This window comes from Dermochelys coriacea, chromosome 15 (genome assembly GCF_009764565.3).
Source record: "Dermochelys coriacea isolate rDerCor1 chromosome 15, rDerCor1.pri.v4, whole genome shotgun sequence".
Classification (NCBI taxonomy): domain Eukaryota; kingdom Metazoa; phylum Chordata; order Testudines; family Dermochelyidae; genus Dermochelys; species Dermochelys coriacea.
Window position 1 is genome coordinate 14,615,499 of NC_050082.1, and position 9,085 is coordinate 14,624,583.

The following is a 9,085-nucleotide window of genomic DNA, read 5'->3' on the forward strand; positions in this document are numbered from 1 at the left end:
ACCCTCGTCCATTGGAAGCTGCTGTAATCCTGGCCCCGACCCTGCCCAGCTCGGCTGCCGCCCCCCTCCTCGGTCCGCTCCTCCCCGATCATCTCTTCAGGCGCACGCCGGGCTGCTGCCAAATGACGTCTCTTTATCCAGCCTCCGCCTGCGGTCCCGTCAAAACACCGGCATGGGGGTGGGGAGCAGCAGGGCCCCGATCCTCGGTGTGGGCCCAGCCGCCAGACTCGCCTGCGAGGGGCTTCTGTCTCTCCTTGCACCACGCGCAGTGGGTGTGAGCCTTTTCTGCCTCCACAGCGATTACAGGCTCCCGCTGCTCTTCAGACATCAAAAGACACCCTCCCCCGCCTCCTCTCATAAGCCCCCAACACTGATCTGTAGGAAATCCGAGGGGTCTGCACTGTGCAGCCGCTGGAGGATTTGGGGACCGAGCAGCTCCAGCTGTGGGTAGGCTGGTTATCTATCCCGAGGAAACCCATCGTGGCTCTGAGTTCCTGGGAGACCCTGTACTGATCTTCCCTCTCTGCACCCAGCTGAGCCTTCCGGTGATTTCCCAAAGGCTTTGGGAAGGCTGGCCACAGGGCTCACTGGGACTGGGAGATAGTGGAAAAGGAAATACAGGCCATGTCTACACAACAAAATTATGTGGACTTAAACCCTGGTGGCTGTAGTTATTAAATCGCCTGTGTGTGAGTGTGTGTGTGCACACCAGTGGCGCAAGTCCTCACCAGGAGCACTTGTATCAATGATCTTGTCCTTGCAGGGCACTGTGGGACATCTCCTGAAAGCCAGTAACAATGGCTATAAGCCATGCAGTGTCCACACTGACTCTGCATCAACCTAATTACATTGACCCTGACTCTGCACCGCTGGGGGAGGTGGTGTTCCCAAATCAGCATAGAGAGGCACTTATGTCGGAGACAAATTTAAGTGAAGACACTTCCACAGCTAGGTCGATGCAAGGCAGCGTACGTTGACATAAGGCTATTTATTATAGGTGGTAGTCAAGAGGTATCCTGGACGCCCCATCATCTCAGGCATTGGCACCCTGACAGCAGGATTGTCTGGCTATGTAGACTCCCTCCTCAGGCCCTTCGTTACCAGCACTCCCAGCTATCTTCGAGACACCACCGATTTCCTGAGGAAACTACAGTCCATTGGTGATCTTCCTAAAAACACCATCCTAGCCACTATGGATGTAGAAGCCCTCTACACCAACATTCCACACAAAGATGGACTACAAGCCGTCAGGAACAGTATCCCCGATACTGTCACGGCTAACCTGGTGGCAGAACTTTGTGACTTTGTCCTGACCCATAACTATTTCACATTTGGTGACAATGTATACCTTCAAATCAGCGGCACTGCGATGGGTACCCGCATGGCCCCACAGTATGCCAACATTTTTATGGCTGACTTAGAACAACGCTTCCTCAGCTCTCGTTCCCTAATGCCCCTACTCTACTTGCGCTACATTGATGACATCTTCATCATCTGGACCCATGGAAAAGAAGCTCTTGAGGAATTCCACCATGATTTCAACAATTTCCATCCCACCATCAACCTCAGCCTGGACCAGTCCACACAAGAGATCCACTTCCTGGACACTACGGTGCTAATAAGCGATGGTCACATAAACACCACCCTATATCGGAAACCTACTGACCGCTATTCCTACCTACATGCCTCTAGCTTTCATCCAGATCATACCACTCGATCCATTGTCTACAGCCAAGCGCTACGATATAACCGCATTTGCTCCAACCCCTCAGACAGAGACAAACACCTACAAGATCTCTATCATGCATTCCTACAACTACAGTACCCACCTGCTGAAGTGAAGAAACAGATTGACAGAGCCAGAAGAGTACCCAGAAGTCACCTACTACAGGACAGGCCCAACAAAGAAAACAACAGAACGCCACTAGCCATCACCTTCAGCCCCCAACTAAAACCCCTCCAACGCATCATCAAGGATCTACAACCTATCCTGAAGGACGAGCCATCGCTCTCTCAGATCTTGGGAGACAGACCAGTCCTTGCTTACAGACAGCCCCCCAATCTGAAGCAAATACTCACCAGCAACCACACACCACACAACAGAACCACTAACCCAGGAACCTATCCTTGCAACAAAGCCCGTTGCCAACTCTGTCCACATATCTATTCAGGGGATACCATCATAGGGCCTAATCACATCAGCCACACTATCAGAGGCTCGTTCACCTGCGCATCTACCAATGTGATATATGCCATCATGTGCCAGCAATGCCCCTCTGCCATGTACATTGGCCAAACTGGACAGTCTCTACGTAAAAGAATGAATGGACATAAATCAGACGTCAAGAATTATAACATTCAAAAACCAGTTGGAGAACACTTCAATCTCTCTGGTCACTCGATCACAGACCTAAGAGTGGCTATACTTCAACAAAAAAGCTTCAAAACAGACTCCAACGAGAGACTGCTGAATTGGAATTAATTTGCAAACTGGATACAATTAACTTAGGCTTGAATAGAGACTGGGAATGGATGAGTCATTACACAAAGTAAAACTATTTCCCCATGGTATTTCTCCCTCCCACCCCACCCCCCACTGTTCCTCTGATATTCTTGTTAACTGCTGGAATTAGCCTACCTGCTTGTCACCATGAAAGGTTTTCCTCCTTTCCCCCCCTGCTGTTGGTGATGGCTTATCTTAAGTGATCACTCTCCTTACAGTGTGTATGATAAACCCATTGTTTCATGTTCTCTGTGTGTGTGTATATAAATCTCTCCTCTGTTTTTTCCACCAAATGCATCCGATGAAGTGAGCTGTAGCTCACGAAAGCTTATGCTCTAATAAATTTGTTAGTCTCTAAGGTGCCACAAGTACTCCTTTTCTTTTTAAGAGGTATAAGTATTCTATATGGGATACATGGTGATCAGGGGCTTATCTGCAGGAGTCCTATGGCCCACAAATGATGGAGCATGAGCGAGTTACACCTGGCATTCCAAGCAACTATCAATGAAAACTTTGTACCACTCCGCTGTAGCTTGTAACACATAAATTAATCTATTATAAGGGAAGTATATAAGACATCAATACCTGGTAGGTAACCTGCTTAAATAAAGCTTAATGTTTGAAGCTGAAATGCAAGAAACCTACAGGCTTATGCCTGAAAGATACCTCGCTTAGCCACTATTAGGCCTTGGGACTTAGATTAAGGTAGCTATATTATAAAGATAAGCTAGCACAAGTAAATGAATAAATCTGTTGAGCTTATATTTGTTTGTGTGCTGATGTTTTGAAAAATAACTGCTGAGTTTGGAAGAAAATGTCTGAGAGATCAATAGACACCACAGGATGTTGGTAGCTGGGGTGAAATATTAGAGACTTGTAAGCTAATCACATGTTACTATGCTGATAAGATGGTGATGTAAATGTTAATAGATTAAAAAAAATCTATCCAAGTGGCCTATCCGATGAAGAGTCCCTGATAATATCAGGGTGAGCCTCCCAAAGATGGACATGAAGGGTTCAACCCTCATGCATTTTCATGAGCTTTGCTGGGCATATGTGTAACTTATTATAAATGAGGCTTGGCAGATGGCTGGAGGTCACCGCTTCCTGGAAGTCATCCTTTCCTGACCCTCAACAGGAGCCGGCCACCTGCACTCTTCTTCAGGATTCCATATGGAGATGTGAGTTTGAAAGAATTGGAAATACCGGTGCTAGATGCTTCCCCCCCACCACCATTGCAATTTGTGTGACGGTTATAGGAAAACACCAGTTAATGTGGGATAAGACTTTTAATAAAGATTGTTTCTTGCATACTCCAAGTCTCCAACAATGATGCTAGGACACATGGTGGTGTTAGCCTTAATGCTTTAAATACTGGAGTAGCCATGGAGATCGGACCTTTCTCTGATACTAGAATTTAAAAGGGATTATCAATATTATTCAATACCATAACCAACAAAAGCCACACTACCTTATATGTATTGTTCTTGTGATATATTTACATAGCGATAGGATAAAGCCACTTTGACCACCTCACCTGCCCACTAATCCATCCACTCTCGGGCTACTGATAACTCTGAGCAGTTTCAAACAACCATTATTTATTTGTACACTATGTTTCCTCCCCTCCTTCAAATGTGGATTTTGTTTCCCAAATTCACGTACTCCCTCCTCGACCAGTGACCACTTTAAAGCTATCCCACTGCCTACCATGCAGACCAGTATTGTCTCATTGTTTCCTTGGACTCCCCGATCTATTTGTCTGCATCCATCTGTTGTCTTTTATCTTATTCTTAAATTGCAAACTACATGTGGTAGGGACAGTCGTCTTGCACTGTGTTTATACAATGGTTAACACCAGTGATGGCTGAGGGCCTCATTGAGTTTCTAGGCACTATGGTATTACAAATAAATAATAATAAAATATGATGTCTCATGACTATGCAAAAGGCTGGAAAGGGTGCTGTGTTATCATTAATGTTATGGTAGCACCTAGAGCCCTAAGCCCCATTGTGCAGCAGCTAGCATGAACTTGTAGCAAAAAGTTGGTCCCTGCACCAAAGAGCTTACAATCTATGTAAAAGATGAGATGTCATAGATGGTTACAATGAACAGATTTAGGGACTGCAAGATAAGCCATTTGTACTATCAAGGAATGTACACCTGTCTCAGATCCACCCAATAGAGCTCACTCACTTCTGGTCCCAGAATGTCCTGATTTCAGAGTAGCAGCCGTGTTAGTCTGTATCCTAAAAAAGAACAAGAGTACTTGTGGCATCTTAGAGACTACCAAATTTATTTGAGCGTAAGCTTTCATGAGCTACAGCTCACTTCATCGGATGCATGCAGTGGAAAATACAGTGGGGAGATTTTATATACACAGAGAACATGAAACAATGGGTGTTACCATACACACTGTAACGAGAGTGATGAGGTAAGGTGAGCTATTACCAGCATGAGAGAGAAAAATCTTTTGTAGTGATGATCAAGGTGGGCCATTTCCAGCAGTTGACAAGAACGTGTGAGGAACAGTCAGGGGGGTGGAGGGGAGAATAAACATGGGGAAATAGTTTTACTTTGTGTAATGACTCATCCACTCCCAGTCGTTATTCAAGCCTAATGTCCAGTTTGCAAATTAATTTCAATTCAGCAGTTTCTCATTGGAGTCTGTTTTTGAAGTTTTTTTGTTGAAGAATAGTGAGTTTTAGGTCTGTAATCGAGTGACCAGAGAGATTGAAGTGTTCTCCGACTGGTTTTTGAATAGTTATAATTCTTGACGTCTGATTTGTGTCCATTTATTCTTTTACGCAGAGACTGTCCGGTTTGGCCAATGTACATGGCAGAGGGGCATTGCTGGCACATGATGGCAAAGATCACATTGGTAGATGTGCAGGTGAACAAGCCTCAGATAGTGTGGCTGATGTGGTTAGGCCCTATGATGGTGTCCCCTGAATGTCCTGAGTTAGATGGTGTAGAAAAGCTGTTTTGAAAAAAAAATTTCTGTTTTACTCCTCTATAGCCCTGTACAGTTGGCCTCGTGCTAATTAATGCACCAGGCATCACTTGGGGAAGTACACAAGAAATAGTCCCAGTCCCACTTTTTTAAACCTCTAAAACATTTGTAAAATAGTTCTTTCTGTAACGTGCCCTATACAGACTATATGCAGGTGTGATGTGGCACAAAGGCTTTATCAATGCTTGTTTTGGGATGATCCATGTAACTTATATGTGGCTTCACTTGTGCATAATGTGCAAATCGCAAACTCCTGCAAATACTGCACAATCATATATTCCTTAAACATGAGGGAGTATAGTGTGTGTGTGTGGGGGGGGGGGAAACTGGGGGGTGGTTAGTGCAATATTATGATTGCCCAGCTAAAATAAAAATTGGGAACTGCAGTATCTACAGCATGCTTAACTCAGTGAAGTTGCACATACATAGCAATGTATCTTCCTGTCTGTCTTGCTAAAGTGGTAACTTTTTAACATATTGCTCTTTGCTATCACATGTGTGCCGCCAGTGGAATGGGGATGGAAAGGAAGCTATTGTTCACCTGGAGACAGTTTTCTGTAAAGTTGTGTTACCGCCATTAAAGCAGATGTGCTGCTGCCTTGTATCTTAGCAATGAAATTTCATTGCTTTTATTTAAAAAAACAAAAAACAAAAATGTTCTAAACTACTGGACAATGCAGGGAAAGACAGCAAAGGTCCTAAAATCCCAGGAGAGAAAAAGAGACATAATATTTTAATGCTCACTATTTTATCTAGCTCCTGATGCAAAAGCATTGATTTGTGGCATAATTTTTAATATTATCAACTTGCTGAAACAGTCTCCCTGTACAAAAAGTCCGAGCAGCAACTTGACAGCACTCTGTGTGCCCGCTGGCTCTTTACTCAGGGAAAAGGTGCATTATAATATCACCAGGGAACATGGCTTCAGTAGGCTTAAAAAAAGAAAAATATTAGCAGGTCTTACTGCGCATGCTCAGAAGTAATGTCTCAATGGCTTATAACTTTATTACCTGTCAGTGAAGAATCCTTAGATTATGAATTCGCAACCTGGGGGTCATTGTCCCTACAAAAAGGAGTCTGGGTGGGAGGGTCACCATTGCCCCGCCCTTCCCATATTGCTAAATGAGAAGGCAATCCAGATAGGGGGCTCTTCCTATGGAAAAGGTGGTAAGTGGAGTCCCTGTATGGAAAAGGTTGAGAACCACTGCCTTCGATGCCAAGCTTGAAATTTCAAAGTTCAGCTCTTATAGTTATTTATCTAGACTCTTATGTACAGAGGGGAAAGGAAGTGATCTAATTTTAAATGGGAAAATAGTATTCCCTGCACCCATCCCTCAGACACTCATAGCTATAAAAACAGCTAAGAATTCTTGCTCGTACTGTTAAAAAAAAAAAAAAAAAAAAGTCACCTTATGGGCAGAAATCAAACACTGAAAATATCAGACCAAAAGGTGAATCACAAAGTTATTGGTGTGAAAACGAGGGCTTCTGATGGAAATTACATTGCAACCTTAACTGTATTGGTCACTATATTGCAAGTGTGTGTGGAGGGAGGAGTGGGGGAAATCAGGACTGCCCTTGGTTACAGAAAGAAAAGGAGTACTTGTGGCACCTTAGAGACTAACAAATTTATTAGAGCATAAGCTTTCGTGAGCTACAGCTCACTGAAACCTTGGTTACAGAGTTTCTGAAAGCTGTGCTGATTGAAACTGGCCAGCAAAACCTCAGATTTACACTGACTTCTCTGGAAGAAGAGTTTACACCAGTGGGTCTCAAACTTTTTTACTGGCGACCCCTTTCACATCACAAGCCTCTGAGTGCGACCCCCCCCCCCATAAGTTAAACACACTGTTTAATATATTAAACACCATCATAAATGCTGGAGGCAAGCAGGGTTTGGGGTGGAGGTTGACAGCTCACGACCCCCCATGTAATGACCTCGTGACCCCCTGAGGGGTCCCGACCCCATTTGAGAACCTCTGGGTTACACTGAGCTATGTACCCCCCCTTCAACTGTGTTGGGGGGACGACAGGGAAAAAAGGCCATTGGGCTAAAGGGGAAATTGGCACATGAGGGGTATGAGTGTGGAGGAGGGTAACAGTGCATTGTGGGGGCAACATGGCAAGAAATGTGCACGTAAAGGATCCTTGAGTCATCCTCAGCTTGTCCCTTCAAGTCACTTGTGCCCCTTCTTATTCTGCTGCTTTTGTCTCTGAACTGCTTGCTTTAGTTTTTTGTTTCTTACCTATAGCTGCTTATGAGAGTCTTTGAGGAAGCAGCAAATCCTTGACCCTAACAGTCGTGTTTAAGTTTAAGTTAAGAAACAATCTATCAGGAATTAAAAAAAAATAAAAATAAAAAGTGGTACAAAGGGAAATGTGTGTTCAAACACTCTCAGGCTGTTTACGTTAGTGTTTATTTCCTACCTGTACAGCTACCCAGGTGATAGTGAGGGTGGACGCTCTAGTGTAGATCAGCTGCTGGCTTTTTGACCTTCATATCATCTAAGAGTGCTTAGAGCAGGTAGATATTGTGATTACAACATTTGCAGCCACCCATGCACAGTCTATACTAGAACTCCCACTGGTGGGAGGAAATTGAGGGGTGCCTAATGTAGACAAGGCTACAGATGGGAGTTCTTGTATGGGAAGAAGGTTTTCTCGTGGCTGGAGGGAGACTGGATAGGAAATCTAGAGTCAAATGATGCATATAGAGCCAGGAGAGAGTCATGTCATCTCTATAGGCAACCTGTCAGTTTCAGAAATTCCTAGGCCTTGGCTACACTAGAGAAACTGGGTGTGCTAAATACCATGTTGTCCCCTTGCATGCATGTAACACACCTTGTTTCCACACAGTGGTCAGCCACCATAGCAGTGGCCATCCTGTCGCAGTAGCACTCTTGGCTGTGAGGAAGGCTAGATTCCATGGATTCTGCCTAGCATAGTGCTGACACTCTTCAGTCTTGTGACACTGACCCCTTGGATCTTTTCTGTGCTTGTCACTCTGGTCCTCATCTCAGATAGCTATTTGGACACCTGGTCACACACCAAAGTCTGCACTTAACACTAGAGCTATCCTGTTGGTTCAATTAGCAACAGTTACATTGTCTAGCGTAGACACAACCTTAAACTCTCCAGGGTAAAGACTGTCATTTCCAGAAAGTGGTGTGTGTGTACAGTCCCAGCACAGATGACCACTGATCCCTGACTGGGGTCTCAAGACTTTAAGGATTTAGAATCACTAGTTTTTGGGTTTTTTTTTTCTCCTGACTCTAAACAGAGGATAAACCTACACACCTCAGCATACAGTGTGATAAAATGATCAAGAAAATACACACGTGGATAATGAGTTTATTTGCAAGGTGTCAATCCTGGCCGTCATGCAGGTGGTTCCCCTTCCCCCCCCGCCCTTACTCTAATGGGACCAGGATTCTAGGCCAGGTATTTTATTCATTGTCCTATACCCCACTACCATCCCCTCTACCGGGAGAGGAATAAAAGCAATTAGATTTTTTGTTCCACGTGAGAGACTCACAATAGCACATTGATTTGTTTGTGGAAATCCCAAA